We start from the raw sequence: 18630 nt of genomic DNA, 5'->3' as shown, positions 1-18630 counted from the left end.
TATTTCAATTGGAAAAAAATTTTTAAAAAGCCAAGAGCACTCCTTTCCAATTCAGTCTGCCACTTCAGAGATCTTAATTTCCCCATCTGTAAAATGGGTACGAGTTGGCTTAGGCAGGCCTAAGACCTCTTCTTTTTCCAGTAGTCATGTATGGATGTGAGAGTTGGACTGTAAAGAAAGCTGAGCGCCGAAGAATTGATGCTTTCGAATTGTGGTGTTGGAGAAGACTCTTGAGAGTCCCTTGTACTGCAAGGAGATCCAACCAGTCTATCCTAAAGGAAATCAGTCCTGAATGTTCATTGGAAGGACTGATGTTGAAGCTGAAATTTTGGTACTTTGACCACCTGATGCGAAGAGCTGACTCATTGGAAAAGACCCTGATGCTGGAAAAGATGGAAGGCAAGAGGAGAAGGAGATGACAGAGGACAAGATGGTTAGATGGCATCACCGACTCAATGGACATGAGTTTGGGTAAACTCTGGGAGTTGGTGATGGACAGTGAGGCCTGGCGTGCTGCAGTCTAGTTCAGTTCAGTTCAGTTGCTCAGTCAGGTCCGACTCTTTGCGATCCCATGAACTGCAGCACGCCAGGCCTCCCTGTCCATCATCAACTCCCGGAGTTTACCCAAACTCATGTCCATTGAGTTGGTGATGCCATCTAACCATCTCATCCTCTGTTGTCCCCTTCTCCTCCTGTCTTCAATCGTTCCCAACATCAAGGTCTTTTCAAATGAGTCAGCTCTTCGCATCAGGTGGCCAAAATATTGGAGTTTGCTGCAGTCCATGGGGTTGCAAGGAGTTGGACACGACTGAGCAACTGAACTGAACTGAACTGAAGACCTCTTCCAGTGTTGAAATTCCAGAATTCTATTTATTTGGCTGTGCCATGTGGCATGGGAACTCTTAACTGTGGCATGTGGGATCTGGTTCCCTGACCAGGGATGGAACCCCAGGTCCCCGAATTGGGAGCTCAGAGTCTTAGCCACTGGACTACTAGGGAAGTCCCCATTCCAGAATTCTAGATTGAGGGCAGACTCTGCCTTAAATTCTGTGTCTGATTCCCCAGGGCAAGTCCCCTCTCTACAGCAGATCCTGTGCTGTTGGCCATGATGGCGATATCACCTATGAAACAAAAATTTCCCTCTGTATCCTATCATGCTTATCCCACCCTTCCCACCCCCACCCTCCTCATGTAAATTAGCCTGGGGACTCAGATCGAGAAACTTTGATCTCTTTATCTGGAGGCATAAAGATAGCATTGCAAAGCCTGTGGCTAGTGTGGAGGTGGCATGGTTCTGCATGCTTCACATTTTTCTGGCAAGTTTTATTCCTACCATATTCTCAGAGCAGGGACTTTCCTCCAACAAGACCCTGGGGAAACTGGTGATGGAATGTAGGGAAGAACAAGGACAGGGTGGGGGAGTCTTTTTGGAAAGGAAACATCAGCAAATTCTGATATGCAAAGATTTGAAAAACTGTTCACTTCAAGGTCACTCAGAAAGAACAAGGGACTGAGCTGTGGACTTGGTTCTCCCACTGTATCATTTGAAAAACGATGTTTCATGTTTCCAAGCATTAGGTGCCAAAAGGCCTCTCTCCAAACCCCCAAGTCCCATTCTGGGGCCCTCCAGCCCACCATCTGTCTGCACGCTGCCAGTGCGTGCTCTGAAATGAACATCTGACCATGTTCCTCCCTAGCTTAGAATCAGTCCCCAGCTTGACTCCTACCAGACCACCTCCATGACCAATAGAAAAAAAATCAGTAAAATCTAAGTTCTTCTCCACGTCCTTTGAAGCCCTTCACAATCTGGTCCCAGACTACAATTGTTATTCCATCTCGTGTAGATCTGTGCCTTTCTCCTACTCTCCAGCCCACCGAACCTGTTGACCTCCTACTGTCCCGTGTGCCATATTCCCCTCTGGGCAGCATGAGCTCCAGCAGGACGGACAGTGGCTGGACCACCCCAGCTGTGTCCACCCTCCAGCACCCATCCCGGTTCTTGGGACACAGGCTCAGTTAAGGTCTGCTGCCTAAATAACCAGCTAACTGAGCTATCATGTAAATTAAGGCCCCTGGACAAGACAATTCCTAAATTCTCTTCTGGCACTAGCTTCTGAGAACTGTTCCCCTGGGCCGAGCTCAAACCTGCTTAGAATTTGACCCAGTTCATACTAACAGTCACTGCAGTTTCCAATCCAGAAAAAATAGAGACAAGTGGTCTGACAAAGGGTTTGAAAGGTTTTTGTTTATTTTTAGTAAAGCATAAAAATGTTTAGTAAATCCTCTGGTTGCATAACAACGTGAATGTACTTAATGCCACTGAACTGTACGCTTAAAAATGGTTAAGACAGTAATTTTATGTTACATGTCTTTCACCACCATTTTTTCAAAAGGACCATTCTGAATGTTCAGTTGCTACCATAATGCCTCCTAAAGAAAATGGAGAAAGAGAAGATTCCTGGTCTAACAAAATGTTCAAGTATGATGATACTCAGAGTACCTTAATACCACTAATTTCCAGAAGTTTCAGCTGTCATGCAGCCCATATCTAAGAAATAAGCAAAAATAGCCTCTTAAGTGACCACAATAAATGTCACTAGACTAATTAAAGAGCTGATTTTATGAGGTCGGCAATCTCTACTTCATGGTCAAGGAAATTGAGGCTTAGAAAGGGTAGCTTGTCTAAATTTATACAGCTGGCCAGTTAAAGAACTAAGATTCAATACTACTTCAGGTGTGGAAAGATTTTTAAAAGAAAAAAAAATTCAAGTTCATGCTGTTTCCATTTCACCATGGTTTGACTTCCTGGATGCTGTAATATTTATAATGTCTTCCTTATATCACTTGGTTTGGTTTTTATTTCATTTTGTGCCATTTTTATTGAGGTATAGTTGATTTACCATATTATATTCTTTTCAGGTGTACAACTTAGTGATTCAAAATATTTATAGATTACACTCCATTTAAAGTTATTGTAAAATACTGGCTACATTCCCTATACAATATATCCTTGTTGCTTATTTATTTTATACATAGTAGTTTGTATGGTTTTTGTTTTGTTTCCCCAAAACAACTTTGACTGCCTGATCCAAATAGGACTTTACTGGAAGGAGACTAGGGGCTCAGAGAACTGAAGGAACGGCTAACAAACAGGGCCAGACTGGCAGGAACCAGGCAGCTAGGGGACCTTCTCTCTAGAATGCAATGGTTCATGTGACACACACTTGAGCTTGCCAGGCACAGAGACTCTCTATTTAGGTTTCAAATTCTCAGGAAGGAGAATCTGGTTTCCTGCCTGGGTTAGGTGTCTCCAGATCTATCAATTAGCTCTGCCAGGGAAATGGAGTTCTGGACCCCAGACTTGGCCACTGGAGCTCATCCTGGGTGCTGGCTCTCTTCTCAGAGAAGTTCGGGGAGTCCCTGTGGGCTAGGCAGACCTCTAGGTGTGTCCCTAGAAGGAAATTTTCTGGAGGAGGGAAGAAGGCATCAGGAGTGCCCTGTCACCCCAAGAGGCCCCCGTGGAAATAGGCTCTGAACTATATAAATTCAGCCTAAGCTCTGCATATTGTTCCATTCATGGTTTCATCATTATTTGAGTTACAAACTTTGGCAGCATATCTGCAATTTTAACCTCAGCGGACTTTTCAAAAACTGTTAAAATTCATCTCACCTGTGCCAAGGTGTCTCCTCTGGGGTTTGCCTTCCAAAGGCACCCTAGGGGGTTTAGAGGGTCAGAGGGTTGCTCAGGGGAGGAAGAAATGAAGGCCTACTACAATCTAGAAAGCTCAGAGCTGGCTGGGTGGCAGGCTGTGTTCATTCTCCAGGAACCCCGGAGGGCTCTCTGAAAAAGACAATTAATATGTATTTCATGCATTTGACTCCATTTAGCTGTGTGTGTTTGGGCCCATTGCATAGAAACCTGCCCCCACAGCCAGTCTCGTCTAGCAATAACCAAGCCTGGTCTAAATTCTAAAACTCATTTAAGGTTATCAGAACCATTAACTCTATCTCAAGTTCAGCTTATAGACACAGATCACTAACTACATTAAATGGCCAGCCTTTCAAAGTCATGAAGGCCTGTGAGTGAACCTGCAGCAGCAGCAACTACCCTTGTACAACACCTTACTGCCGGTTCAACTGCATGTCTCTACGATCCTGAGAAAGCTGTTATTACAACTACTGAAGGATGAGAAAAATGAGACACAGAGGAGTTCTAACTTGGCCCTAGAACAGAATCTTGGGGAATCCCAGACAAAATAGGGACTTGACTTCAGTCATCTGACCCCAGAGTATGTTACCTAATGATTGTCTACCTTTACACAGAGGGGCTGACCTCTCCATACAAAGGTACCTTTAAAGACTGCATCGGATTAGTTTCTCTGCCCAAGAAAATAGTGTCACCCTTTCCCTGTGTTCTGATTGCAAGAACAGCTGAGCTGGAGCAGATCCTGTTGACCATTTGTTGCCAAATCTCGGATTACACTGTAGACAAGAGGGGTTTTCTAGGACTACGTTAAAGTGAGTATAGTTAAGGTAAGGGTTTCAGGACCATGAACTAGAGAGAACCTTATTCTAAACCTCAGGATTGAAATCCAAAACCAGTTTTTGCTTTTGCCTGTTAGGTGTCAATCAAAACTTAGTTCAGCTTCAGTGCTTATACACAAGGTCTTCAGTGTTCTTTATGGATTGATGATTGTCTGGCCTCTCCGTCACCCCTGGGCGTGAGAGATGAGTGAAAGTGGCATGGAAGTGGGTAAGATTTGGGGAGACAGAAAAGCAGCCTCTTCGTGGTTCTGATCTGTGTTTTACAAACTCTGGGTCAAGCTTCACTGATGGGCTAAGTCAATTTACTAAGATTGATACTATTTTATTTTTAAAAAACTTTTGACCACACCATGCAGGATCTTAGTTCCCTGGCCAGGGATTGAACCCAGGCCCCAGAGATGAAGGTGCTGAGTCCTAACCACTGGACCACCAGGTACTTCCCTAAAATAATTTTTTAAAATAAACATTTTTGAGAGTAGTGGCTTGAAATGTAAAACCCTCCCCCCGCTTTTTTTTTTTTACAACAAGTCAGTTTAAAAAAAAAGTTTAAAAGCCACTGGCTAGGTGGATTGAGAGCTGAAATGCCTAGGTTTATAATCCTCTGCATTTTATACTAGGTTTCAGCTGTCAGGAAATATCATGGGGGTTATTTAAAACTTGCCATGTAGAAGCATGAAGCCAAAACCAAAAGCTGGAAAGAAAAGATTTAGAAACTTGGTTTTAAAAATATTCCTAAATTTCCTGCATTAAAAAGTATAAAAAAGAGGGTTTCCCTGGTGGCTCGGTGGTAAAGAATCCACCAGCCAATGCAGGAGACACGGGCTGGATCCCTGGTCAGAGAAGATCTCACATGCCGTGGAGCAACTAAACTCATGGGCCACAACTATTGAGCCTGTGTTCTGGAGCCCAGGAGCGGCAACTACTGGAGCCTGCGTGCCATAGAGCCCATGCTCCACAGCCAGAGAAGCCACTGCAATGAGAAGCCTGCACAGCACAACTAGAGAAAAGTCCAGGAACCAACGGAGACACAGCACAGCCAAAAATAAATAAATAAAAATTAATTAATTAATTAAATTATTTTTTAAAAGTATAAAATAGAATTGAAAGGTAAAAAACAAATTGAAGAAAATACTTGCACACACATTTCAGAGTCAATGTTCTTAATATAAAAATGACTATACTAATATAACACTGTAAATCAACTATACTTCAATAAAATACTTTTTTTTAATGGTTATACATAAAAGTCTGCATTTTCCAATAGAAGGAAAAAGGGCAGAGGCAAATCATTCAAAAAAGGGAGAGAAATATAAAGATGTCCAACTTCACCAATAATGTTACTTAAAACAAAATATTTTTTCACCTCCCAGTGTTTTTTAAATACCCAGTTTTGTCAAAGATGTAAGAATATAAAAGGCATCACATACAGCTGGTGGGACTATAATTAGATAAACTGGAGGAAAAATTGGCAATCCCCACCAGAAGCCTTGAATATCATGTACCCTTTGACTCAATAATTCCTCTTCAAATAATTTATCTCAAGGAAACAATGATGGGTGTGTTCAAGGTTGCTACAATAGTAGAAACTTGGAAAACACCCTAACTGTCCAACAATAGAAACGTTAAGATCTCCTTTGTGTAAAAACTGAAATAAATAACGTGCATAGCAGAGTGTCCTAGTTAAGTCCAGCCTGGGCTTAGAGTCTGGGCCATTTGTGGGGCTGGAAGGCTGATAACTCCTCTGGAATTCATTTCCCTGAGCTGACAGGTGAAGGCAGGAGGAAGGAGAAGTAAAAGTGAAGTTGCTCAGTCGTGTCTGACTCTTCGTGACCCCGTGGACTGTGGCCCACCAGGCTCCTCCGTCCATGGGATTCTCCAGGCACGAATACTGGAGTGGGTTGCCATTTCTTTCTCCAGGGGATCTTCCTGACCCAGGGATTGAACCCAGGTTTTCCACATTGCAGGCAGGCGCTTTAACCTCTGAGCCACCAGGGAAACCCTGGAGATAGTTAGAAGGCTACAGCAATAACCCAGGCAGAAGGCAGTAACTTGGACCAGGATGATGGCAGAGGAAATGGTAAGAAGTGTTCATATCCTAGATAAATTTTGAAGGTAAACTGGCAGGATCTGCTAATGGATGGGTGAGATGTTGGTTTATGTGTGTTTGTGTGTGAGTGTGTGTGTGTACATGGGAACCCCACTTCATCCCAAGTGAATCAGATTGTCTGCATGCAGATAGTTCATATTTCTTAAAAGCTTCCCAAGGAGATGCTAACCAGGGTTGAAAACCACAGCTCTACATTGGTCATAGGTTATAGGAGACGCTCTTCTTTAATCTTTATTTTCTATAATAAAAGTTGTCATCACCGGGAAGGACATTTTAAACAAAACATCTCTCCTCCCCCACTCTGGGATATAAAATATGGGTAAGATAACAATCACAGGGCTTTATTTTAGTATCTCCCATTGCCAAATTCCTACCATCCTTCCATGGCTAGCAGACATGCTACCTCCTCTCTGGAGTCCCTTTAGCTCCCCCAAGCCCCTGCGATGGCTCATTTTTGCTTATTCATTTTTGGAGCGTAGTTCTCCAGATTTTGTGCGTGGAGCTTGCATTTTGACTGGAGGGAGTGGTCCTATAAACCCAGTCTGGAAACTGTCAAAGCAGGCCCTGGAGGGTTCTATTTGTCTGGAGGCCACAGTTCAGCTGGAAGAAGTGGTAGGGAGAAGGCCCGGAATGTTAGCCAATGGGACACAGACAGGCCAAAGGCTGGCCCCGGATCTGGGGTAGATCTGGGGTAGGCCGCAGCTTCCCCTGAGGCACTGGGCTCCTGGTTCATCCATCCTGAAGCCCCAGCTCTGGGGAGGCAGGGAGTGAAATATTTGTATAAGCCATGGCCCAGGAATGTATCCCAAGTTCTCTGGCAGCAGGCTCCTGATTTGGAGGTCTAATAAAAAGTTATGAAGAGAAATGGAGAAAGCCTCTTTCCCTCTTAGACCTCGGCTCCACACGCACTGTTTAGTAACCTGCTTTATAAGCTTTCAAGTCAAATTATGACTAGTTTTCCCATGTCAATACACATTCTTCAAAAATATAATTTTGATGATCACATGTATTATTCTCGTTACCTAACCATCCTTTCGGAGAAGGCAATGGCACCCCACTCCAGTACTCTTGCTTGGAAAATCCCACGCACGGAGGAGCCTGTTAGGCTGGAATCCATGGGGTTGCTAAGAGTCGGACACGACTGAGTGACTTCACTTTCACGCATTGGAGAAGGAAATGGCAGCCCACTCCAGTGTTCTTGCCTGGAGAATCCCAGGGACTGGGGGAGCCTGGTGGGCTGCCATCTATGGGGTCGCACAGAGTCAGAAACGACTGAAGTGACTTAGCATAACCATCCTTTAATCACTCCCCATTGTTAACATGTAGAGTATTTCTAGCTTTTACTTCATATTAAATACCATATATCTGATCTAAAAGGAAGGATTAGGATGCAATCCTCAAATTTTGAGACTACAACCAAGAGGAAAAGTTCTTTCATTTTTCAAAGATTTCCCTACTTTTAAAAAAAATTCTTCTTTGGAAGGGCAATCACTCTTGCCAGCATCTGAGTTATATTTGTCTTTACTATTATTATTTATATCTGTATATAGCTCTACAGTTCATAAATCTCTTTTCCCCACGTCATCTAATGGACCCAACAACACTATGAAACAGGCTGTTATTCCCATTTTACATTTGGAGAAATGAGGCTCAGAAAGGCTACATGTCATGTTCAATACAATTATTGAATGTCAGAACTTAGACTTGGACCCAGGTCTTCGGACTCCTAAAACCACATCCTCTACGATATGCAAAGTATTAGGATAGGGTGTCCTGGGGGAAGAGATGGACAGACAGCAGTAGAAGGACAGGTATGGAACAACTCTACAAAGCAGTGTGGTGAATGCCACTGAAGACATACAGATAAAGTAGCACCAACACGGGCCTTGCAAGGACAAAGCAGTTCCTCTCATTGGGGGACACTGTAGAGGTTTTTGGAGAAAAATGACTAAAAGTCAGATCTTTGAAGAGGAGTAGGATCTGGATATAAAGTAAGAAGGACTTTCCAGAGGCGCAGTGTGAGCGAAAGGAAAGTATGGCTGATTGTGGAAAGGAGCAGCACAGAGAGGGGTAGGTGGGGTGGGGCTGAGAGGAATGCAATGGTAATTGTAGCCTCACAGAAGTTAGAGCCAGAGGGCTTTGGAGCTCCTCGGCTGAGGAAACCAGAGACGGGAAGGAATTTGCTGAAGGCAGTAGGAGGCGAGGAAAGGGCAGGTTCTTGATTCTACCCTAGCCTCTGGCCACCCAGGCCAGTGCTTCTTCCCTGCAATAAACTTGATTGATCTCCCAAATTTAAGGGGCCATTTCCATGGCACAGTCTTTGCGATGGATCCAGGACCTGCAGCAAAATGAGAGATCAGCACCAGACCTTGGGAGAAGAGCCAGGAGGCTACCGCAGTGGCCTGGCAAGGTGACAGAGGAGGTCCGAGGAAGGAGGAGTCAGAGGAACAAAGAGGAGGGAACTGGGAGATAAATATTGCAAAGGTCACACAGCCAGGACCTGATCAGATAAGGGAGGGAATGGAGAAGGGACTAGATCTGAGTTTCCACCCCCTCAGAGAAGGCAGCTTGATGCTGTGAGGGGGGTGGGGGTGGGGAGAAGTCAATGAGGAGCCAGAGAGACCAGGTAGACTTCCAAAAATTCCTGCAGCATTGCAGAGCAGTCTGCACCTCTGGCTACAGTTTGTGAAAGATATATAGGTTGCTATAGTTGTTCTGGAAAAATACACAAAAAAGTGGTATCACTCAGGGCCTTGGGAGAAAAATGGGTGGTTAACAGACAGGGGTCTGTCTGTGGTCTCTCCCTTTCAGATATACCTTTGGATGATGAGCCACGGGCATTAATATCTAATAGCAAAATAATTAGAAAAAGGTTTTCAAGTTGTATATAAAATGGAAGGAAAGGAGAAAATAACACAAAGGAGTAATGGTTCTTTTTTCCTTTGGAAGAGGAGACTTGAGCACCTTGAAAATGTGAGGGGGAGGGGATAGTGAACCGTGGCCCGGGAGCGCGAGTGGGAGGAGAGAGCTCCGAGGCCCCGGAGGAAGTCGCGTTGCCAGGGAGGAAGAAGACATTTAGGAAAAGCAGGGTGGGAAAGAGGAAAATGGAGGGAGTGTTGCTCGCGGATTCCGCTCAGAAAGCGAGTGTGACACTGACAGCCGGCGGGCCCGCAACACGCCCGTGGACCTGGGGAGAACGACCTCTCAGATCTCCCTGGTGAAAAGCGGAATTGCTCCTGCTCTCGGGGTTTGACATTCAAGGCAGCACTATTTACGGTGGTAAAACGGCAGAACTGTTAAGTAAACCGGCATGGCAGGAGGTCCCTTCATGCCATGGATTAATATTAAGTGAATCCCAACTGGGATTTGGGGTTTCCATGAGGAACAGAAAAGATGCAGAGCAGTGTATATTATATGATGCCGTATTGGAAAACAAAAGGAAATGCCGTGTGTGCGTGCATATGTGTGTGTGTGTGAGAGAGAGAGAGAGAGATTTTACGTGGTCATGGGGGAAATCACGGAAGTATATAGGTTAAAATTGGGATAGTGGAAGACGAGGAAGGGAGAGGGGGCACTCCTTCCTACTTACACAGTAAAAAGGAGCAAGTGCTAAACAAAAGCAGAAACCACCCAGTACCGAGATCCGCGGTAAGGTAAAGTCCCTGAGGCCAAGGAGCCGGGGCGCAGGCCGAGTTGCACTAGAGCAGAGGGAGGGCCCGACAGCTTTATTTCCAATTCTTGGGCTTCGCTAAGGGCTTCCTCCCGGCTCTTTGTTAAGGAGGACCGGGAGAGGACAGGGCGCGTGCGCTGCCCGCCCCTGCGGAAGGGCAGGGGAGGGTGCGCGGGCTGGGGCCCTGCCTCGCTCTGTCGCGCTGCAGGTCAGCCGGGCCCTGCGCCCGTCCTGGCGTTCCCCCGCGGTCGCTGCTCCTCTGCTCGGCCCCGCGCCTCCCACCGCCGGGCCGCCGCCGCCTCCCGCCCGGATAAAGACGCCTGCCTCGGGCGCGGAGCCTCGCCGCCCCGCTCTCCGGCCGCCCAGCAGCCCTTTGTTCCGCACTCCCTTTTTCTTTTTTATCCCCCTCCCCCCGCCCCCACCTCCCTCAGCTCCTGGTAACCTCTCATCTACTTTCTCCGTCTTTACAAATCTGCCCGTTCTAGATATCTCGTCAGGAATCTCACAATATTTGGCCTTTTGCGTCAGGTTTATTTTGCTTTGCATTATTTTGCATTTGTTTTAAAGCGTCCCACAGAGTCGGACACGACTGAAGTGACTTAGCAGCAGCAGCAGCATGTTGTGTATGAGGACTTCATTTTTTTTTTTTTGCAACCTAAAATTTACCACTTTAATGCATATTTTAAAAATTAATAAAAGGAAGGCAAACATTAAGAAAATACACAAAATCCTAGAGATTTCAATTTAACAAATTTATAAAAAGGCTTGCTTTCCTCCATCTGAAGACACAGCAAGAAAATGGTTTACCATCTGCAAGCCAGGAAGAGGGTTGTCACTAGACACTGAATCTGCTAGCACCTTGATCTTGGAATTCTCAGTCTCCAAAACTGTGAGAAATAAATGTTCGTTGTTTACACCATCAAAAAAAGAGAAGCCAACAACGTGCAGCTCGAAAATAATCAAGGGACAGCAAAGACTACACCCAAGTGAAGGATGGGAGTGGAGGAAAGCAGTTAGAACTGTCTTGTCAATAAAAATGTAAAGTGATTCATATTTCATTTTTTTAAAAAAGGAAAACAAAAAAAGTAAAGTAAAAGAGTGAATTCTCTGACGGTCCAGTGGCTAGGACTCTGTGCTCTCACTGCCTAGGGCGTAGGTTCAATCTCTGCTGGGGGAACTAAGATCCTGCAAGCCAAGTGGGGTGGCCAAGAAAATAAAATGAGATAAAGTTTTCTAGTAACCACATTAACAAAAATTTCAGAGCAGTAAAGCATTTTACTGAGTCCAATGTAGTAAAAATATTATTTCAACATATAATCAATTTAAATATTAATGAGATATATCTCATTCTTTCATCCTTGGGCTTCAAGATTGGGGAGGTCACATAAGTGCTCAATAGCCACATACAGCTACTGTATTGAACAGTCCAGGGTTGGAACCTGGGGTGGGTGTCAGACAGGTATCAAGACCCATATTTCATCCCTTCCTAGGCTGTGTAAACACAAATTACTTGTCTTCTTTCACCTGTTTCTTCATCTATAAAATGGAACTAACAGCAGTACCCACCCTATAGGGTCATTGTAAGGATTAATGGTAGATGGGGCTTCCCTGTTGGCTCAGACATTAAAGTATCTGCCTGCCATGCAGGAGACCTAGGTTCCATCTCGGGGTCAGAAAGATCCCCTGGAGAAGGAAATGGCAACCCACTGCAGTATTCTTGCCTGGGAAATCCCATGAACAGAGGAGCCTGGTGGGCCATAGTCCATGGGGTCCCACAGAGTGCAACAGGACTGAGTACCTTCACTAACACTTTCAATCGTGCATGAAGCATTTAGTACGCACTCGTAAATGTAGATGATTATTAGTGGTAAATTAGATAACTACTAATTTGAATTAGTGAATTTTGGTATTATTGTTATTGTGACTTCATTCATTCCCATCAGATGTTGTGCTTTGGAGACAGTCCAGAGGGACAGTTAAAAGAAATGGACAAACTGGGAAAACTTATTTGCAACATATATGATAAGCAAAATATTATTTTTAATATGTAGAAAGCACATGCAAATAAATAAGAATATGAAGAATTTAAGTGGAGAATTCAAAAAAGGACACCCATATCTGATTTTTTTTAAAGGAAGACCCATTTGAAATAACTTCAGCTATCCTAAGAACTGAATGAAAATAAACACATTATACCATTGCTCAGTAACAAACTGGCAACATCCAGAATTGGGTGGCACCTAATTTGGAAGATGAGGTGGGGAGATCAACTCTTTATTCAAATCAAGATTTTCTGAAGTTTCAATCTTCAGATATACTCCTAGATTATCAAAGTAAACAAGCAAAGTTCTGGCTTCAAGGGGAAGCTAGCCAGACAGCCTTTCTATCCACCTCATCCCTCTTCCAAACAAAGCTGAATAGCCACAAACACCTTTTGGCAAGTTTGATTTATGTTTACTTACCCCTTGTGCAGTCACTACATATTTGCTTTGGTAACAGTCCTTCACCACTATTGTTGACATTTCATGTACCTTGAAATAGTCCCAACATTGTTCCAAATTTGGGCAGGGCTAACTGACATTCTTACTTAAGCCACAAAACCCCCAGAATATTCTTAGACTTTGGCTAATTCCTTCAGGAATGCTCTATCTGCCAGCAGGTTCAGCTACGTATTTGGGGGACCCAGTGTGAAATGAAAATGTGGGATCTCTTTTTCATAAAAGAAGGAAAAAAAGCTTTATCCTTTCTTCTGCAGTCTCTGCCAACCTGTTATATTGTTTGCTTTTTTTTGGTTGTACTTTCAGGCATGAGAATACTCAAGGGGCAAGTGTGGACCCTCCACAGGTGCCTGGGGCCCTGCACTTTTCAATCTGGGAAAACTTGATGTAGGGCTGTGGGAAGAAACTCCCTCAGACTAAGTCAGCCTTTGGGTCTCTGCATTCTGCTCTGTGGCAGGAGCCTTGAGGTGAAAGATGCCTCATGGTGCAGTCATCTCAAAGGGAGGGAGGGTTACAGGAAACAGGGAAAAAAAATACGTTGGTTAGGAGGTCAGAATATCATCCCTGCACGTACATGAGTATCTGAAAGTTGGATTAATGAATCATCTCCCAGAGAGCTGATCCACTCTGTGTGTTAATACATGAGGTCTCAAGCCAGGCAAGGCTAAGGGCCAGTCTAACTAAGCCCTGAGGTGAGTTGACACCATGGGGAATCTCTATGGATTGGCTGGCCAGTCTTCGGCAGTGACCCTATTCTGTCTCCCTTCATACACTTCTAGGAAGTTTCCTAGACTGTTCAGGGGCCCAAATAGGAGAGAGGATGGTTAGTTGAAACCCTGCTTTATTGCATTACAAAATGCCTCTCTTGAGGCACTTCCAGGCCCCACCTTGGAGGGAAAAGCCGTCTGAACATTCAGTAAACATTCTAAAAGATAGTTGTGTTGGAAGCCAGGGCTGGGGATGTCTTCAGTTACAGCCCAGGGACCAACGTGCCTCACTCCATGTAAAGCCGGCTTCCATATGTGGGTGTTCCCTGCCTCCCCCATTCACTGGGAGTCCAACATTAAAAGAAGCCAACACAGGTCCCTCACTTTAGTCAGCCAAAGGATTAGAAATGATTCTTTCCTGACTCAGAGGGAAGGGCCCAGCACCCAAATACCAGCAACTACATGAACCAAAGAGGAGAGTGGGGTGGAGGGTTGGGAAGGCACCAAGTGGGCCTCATCTAGTGTCCTTTCCAACAGCTCCCCAGTCCCCAGTGTCCTTAGGGTTCGACTCTTCCCAGAGACGGTTCTCTCCTGTCTGGTCACTATGGTCAGCCCTGTCCCACCTGGAACACGTTCCTGTGACCACTTGAGTTTTGGGAAAAAGAACAGGGAGAAAGCCGAGAGCCTCTTATTGGTCAATATTACTCTTTTCCTCTCACCAGCATTTATATTATTAACCATCTTCTTCTGAAAAGCCTTTTTTCCTTTTTTTGGGGGTGTGTGTATGTGGGTGGGTAGGGGGAATATAGCTCTCTTCTGGTTCATTCATTTTTTATTCACTCAGTCGTGCCTGCTGTATGCCAAGCATAGTGATGGATGTGGGGGACAAAAGGGTGAGACTCCTGGTGTCTGTCTTCAGGTTCACTCACAAAGGGCCTCCCCTTTCCCTGGCTCCTCGTCCACCTCTCTTACTTCCTCCTGTTTTTCCTCTCAGTTCGCAAAGATGTCCTCTCCTGAGGCTTTTTCCTTTGGTCCTCTTCTTTTCTCCTGCGTGCCTTCCTTCATTCCCATAACTCCAATGTCTCAAAAATCTCTTAAATCCTACCCCCAGTAGAAAACTCTCTCCTGAGCTACGGAACTGATTTTCCAACAATTGACCAGTTATTTGTACTTGGATGTCCCATAGTAACTCAATATAATCCAAGAAAACACTTCTCTAACTTTCCATCACTCCCACCCCCTCCTGCCTTACCCCTCGTGACCACCTTATCCTTGTGACTGCAATGCTTATGTAAACAAAAACACTCTTTCCCAGGACAAAAAGTATGGTTTGTTTGACTTTACCCATGCCCCTGATCTTCCACGGCCAATCAGTGGTCAGTTTCTACAGATTCTACAGCCAGGCTGTGTCCCACAGATGTCTCTTTATTTTCATTCCTGCCTCCACCCTGGTTGAGTCTCTCCTGGACTGTTAAAAAGCCTTTTATCTGGTTTCCATGGTCCTGGCTTTATTTAAAAAAAAATATTCTACTGAGTATTTTCCCAGGTGCCGCAGTGGTAAAGAATCCATCTGCCCATGCAGGAGATGCAAGAGACTTGGGTTCGATCCTTGGGTTGGGAAGATCCCCTGGGGTAGGAAATGGCAACCCACTCCAGTATTCTTGCCTGGAAAATCCCACGGACATAGGAGCCTGGCGAGCTACAGTTCATGGACTCGGGCTTTCTCTAGAGTGTGGGCTCAATATTTGTGACGCACAGGCTTACCTGAACCTGTGTCCCTGTGTTGGCATGTGGATTCTGAACCACTGGATCAACAGGGAAGTCCCTGACTTTTCCTGTTTTTAATGCAGAGCTCCCAGCAGGCCTTTTTCTTGTCTGCAAAGTCTTCAGGGATTCATGCTATCACCAGAATAAAATACAGAATCCCAAAGTTGACATCTAAGGGCTCATCAAAACAGGCCTGTCCTTTGCCACATATTCTATTTTCCATCAACACAGGCCATTCCCTTCTCCAGGGAATGAAGCCTAAGATTGAGGCAAAAAGAGTTGATTTCCCATGGCTACATCTTCTAGGGCCTAGCACAGAGCCTTGTAAGGAATCGCAACAAAATGAAATAGAAAAAATAACAACTTAGAATGAGAAGCCCTGGTTACTAACTGTTATACTTAGGTCACCTAATCTTTCTCAGCCTGTTTCCTTATCTGCTGTTTCCTTCCCTGTGGCATTTACTGTATATCAAGTAGATATATATGTGAAAGGTTTGACAGATAGCAAAAATAACCTATGTGAATTTTTTTAGTCGATAATATTTATTCATTGAAAGTGAAATGGTTGAGGAGAATCACAGAGGGAACATGAGAAGCTACCCAGGAATAAGAAAGCACAGTGGTAAGCACTGCTATAGAAGGCATCTTCTAAGTTGCCTAAAGATTCTCTCCTCCAGTTGCACCTGGTCACATGGTGGAGACAGTCATCTGGCCCAGTCCTAGCATGAGTGGGGCCAGGGACAAGAGTGTAAATGGAGGCCCCTTTACCAAATGCCACATACCTTCACAAAACAAAACCACAAAATATGAACTATGGTTTTATACAACTCAAAGTTTCACCAAAGTCGACTGAATTTAATTAATTTTACATAAATTGGGGTATACCTTGATAAGACTAGCAATATACAGTAATAAACAAACATAATTCTTTTTTTTTAAATAATTAAAAAAAATGTCTTTTTGACTGCTCTGAGTTTTCGTTGTTGCGTGGGCTTTTACCTAGTTACGGTGAGTGGGCACTGCAGTGGTTTTTCTTGTTGTGGAGCATGGGCTCTAGGGCACACCGGCTTCAGTAGTTGTGGTATGTGAGCTCAATAGTTGTGGCTCACGGGCTTAGTTGCTCCTCAGCATATAGGATCTTCCTGGACCAGGGATAGAACCCATGTCTCCTGAATTGGCAGGTGGATTTTTTACCACTAAGCCACCAGGGAAGTCCTCAGAAACGTAATTCTTAAATTATCATACATCCCATGAAATTATTTCTCTTGTGCTCATTTTGGCAAAACCTCTAATGATGTGTGTGTGAAAGTCGTTCAGCTGTGCTGAGCGACTCTTTGCGACCCCATGGACTATATAGTCCAAGAATTCTCCAGGCCAGAATACTGGAGTGGGTAGCCTTTCCCTTCTCCAGCTAAAGATGTGTGGTAAGTGTAAAATACACATGGATATTGAAGACTTGTTGCGAAAAAAAAAAAAAAGAAATGCACAATTTCTCATTGAAATATATATTTATTATATACTGAAATGATAATGTTTTGGATCAGTTCAGTTCAGTCGCTCAGTTGTGTCCGACTCTTGGCGACCCCATGAATCGCAGCACGCCAGGCCTCCCTGTCCATCACCAAGTCCCGGAGTTCACTCAGACTCACATCCATCGAGTCAGTGATGCCATCCAGCCATCTCATCCTCTGTCATCCCCTTCTCCTCCTGCCCCCAATCCTTCCCAGCATCAGTCTTTTCCAATGAGTCAACTCTTCGCATGACGTGGCCAAAGTACTGGAGTTTAAGCTTCAGCATCATTCCCTCCAAAGAAATCCCAGGGCTGATCTCCTTCAGAATGGATTGGTTGGATCTCCTTGCAGTCCAAGGGACTCTCAAGAGTCTTCTCCAACACCACAGTTCAAAAGCATCAATTCTTCGGCGCTCAGCCTTCTTCACAGTCCAACTCTCACATCCATACATGACCACTGGAAAAACCACAGCCTTGACTAGACGGACCTTTGTTGGCAAAGTAATGTCTCTGTTTTTGAATATGCTATCTAGGTTGGTCATAACTTTCCTTCCAAGGAGTAAGCGTCTTTTAATTTCATGGCTGCAGTCACCATCTGCAGTGATTTTGGAGCCCCAAAAAGTAAAGTCTGACACTGTTTCCACTGTTTCCCCATCTATTTCCCATGAAGTGATGGGACCAGATGCCATGATCTTTGTTTATGTTGAGCTTTAAGCCAACTTTTTCACTCTCCACTTCCACTTTCATCCAGAGGCTTTTTAGTTCGTCTTCACTTTCTGCCATAAGGGTGGTGTCATCTGCATATCTGAGGTGATTGATACTTCTCCTGGCAATCTTGATTCCAGCTTATGCTTCTTCCAGTCCAGCATTTCTCATGATGTACTCTGCATAGAAGTTAAATAAGCAGGGTGACAATATACAGCCTTGACGTACTCCTTTTCCTATTTGGAACCAGTCTGTTGTTCCATGTCCAGTTCTAACTGTTGCTTCCTGACCTGCATACAGATTTCTCAAGAGGCAGGTTAGGTGCTCTGGTATTCCCATCTCTTTCAGAATTTTCCACAGTTTATTGTGATCTACACAGTCAAAGGCTTTGGCACAGTCAATAAAGCAGAAATAGATGTTTTTCTGGAACTCTCTTGCTTTTTCGATGATCCAGCGGATGTTGGCAATTTGATCTCTGGTTCCTCTGCCTTTTCTAAAACCAGCTTGAACATCAGGAAGTTCACGGTTCACATATTGCTGAAGCCTGGCTTGGAGAATTTTGAGCATTACTTTACTAGCGTGTGAGATGAGTGCAATTGTGCTGTAGTTTGAGCATTCTTTGGCATTTCCTTTGGGATTGGAATGAAAACTGACCTTTTCCAGTCCTGTGGCCACTGCTGAGTTTTCCAAATTTGCTGGCATATTGAGTGCAGCACTTTCACAGCATCATCTTTCAGGGTTTGAAAGAGCTCAACTGGAATTCCATCACCTCCACTAGCTTTGTTCGTAGTGATGCTTTCTAAGGCCCACTTGACTTCACATTCCAGGATGTCTGGCTCTAGGTCAGTGATCACACCATCGTGATTATCTGGGTTGTGAAGATCTTTTTTGTACAGTTCTTCTATGTATTCTTGCCACCTCTTCTTAATATCTTCTGCTTCTGTTAGGTCCATACCATTTCTGTCCTTTATCGAGCCCATCTTTGCATGAAATGTCCCCTTGGTATCTCTAATTTTCTTGAAGAGATCTCTAGTCTTTCCCATTCTGTTGTTTTCCTCTATTTCTTTGCATTGATCGCTGAGGAAGGCTTACTTATCGCTTCTTGCTATTCTTTGGAACTC

This window comes from Bos mutus, chromosome 11, assembly GCF_027580195.1.
Source record: "Bos mutus isolate GX-2022 chromosome 11, NWIPB_WYAK_1.1, whole genome shotgun sequence".
In the NCBI taxonomy this organism is placed as follows: domain Eukaryota; kingdom Metazoa; phylum Chordata; class Mammalia; order Artiodactyla; family Bovidae; genus Bos; species Bos mutus.
This window is presented reverse-complemented; position numbering follows the sequence as displayed.